Below are 987 nucleotides of genomic sequence, written 5' to 3'. Positions count from 1 at the left end.
GTACTCGCTTCGGCGGTATATATACTAAAATTGGAACGATACAGAGAAGATTAGCATGGCCCCTTGAGCAAGGATGACAGGCAAAATCGTGAAGTGTTCCACATTTTTACTCACCGGCACCCTCTTCCTCATAGCCATTAACGACATCAAAGGCTGCTATACGCGGATGACCTAGTCCTCAATACAGGTTTCCAATTTTCACCAGCGAAGACCAAATGCCTTCTATTTTTAAACAGCAAGCAACTAATTTCCCAAACTGTACGCTTAATGGACAGCAGTTAGAATTCGTTGAGGAAACAAAGTTTCTTGGGATGACGTTTGACTACAAACTGAATTGGAACGCCCAAATTCGCAATGTTGAGAAATCTTGTCAAAATGGTTTGAACCTAATGAAGGTCTTGTCAAATCACACCTGGGGAGCGGACTGCAATACTTTGTTGGCCATCTATCGGGCGGTAATAATATCTAAAATATACTATGGATGTATTGCCTACATTACTGCAAATAAGTCAGCTCTTAAACAGCTGGATGTCATTCAACATGCCTCCATTAGGATAGCCTTAGGAGCATACCGTAGTAGTCCAGTGGGAAGAACAGGAGGAACAGCAGGAGAACAGCCTCTCGATCTTCGCCGTGAATACATGACCATGACGTATGCTGCAAGAATTTCTGATAATATAAACAACCCCGCCTATCCCCTTCTTTTCAATCAAAGTAATAAAGGTACTTTACCACTCTAGGCAAAAATGTCAAAAATTCCTAATAATCCTGTAGTCCCTAATAATGTCATTTCACTTTGTGTCTGCTCTCCAACACCATGGATCATGAAGATCACATCCTGTAACACCCAACTCTCCACCCACAGGAAAAATGATATAACCAAGTTTCATCCAAAAAACTTTCTCTGAAATAATCTCCAACTATAAGGAATACAAACACTTATACACAGATGCTTCGAAATCTTCCGATTGTGTGGGAACAGCCGTC

The 987-nt window shown here is 41.2% G+C and overlaps 1 non-coding gene across 1 annotated transcript; it reads left to right on the top strand.

Moving 5' to 3' along the window:
- LOC111515386 (U6 spliceosomal RNA) lies at positions 1-108 on the top strand. The gene has a single exon (XR_002723530.2). It is a non-coding gene; the product is annotated as a U6 spliceosomal RNA (small nuclear RNA).
- The last annotated feature ends 879 nt before the right edge of the window (positions 109-987 follow it).

The sequence above is a fragment of the Leptinotarsa decemlineata genome, unplaced genomic scaffold (assembly GCF_025532065.1).
Source record: "Leptinotarsa decemlineata unplaced genomic scaffold, Ldec_3_MD MMD2_tig00002082_RagTag_RagTag, whole genome shotgun sequence".
Classification (NCBI taxonomy): Eukaryota; Metazoa; Arthropoda; class Insecta; order Coleoptera; family Chrysomelidae; genus Leptinotarsa; species Leptinotarsa decemlineata.
This window is presented reverse-complemented; position numbering and strand designations above follow the sequence as displayed.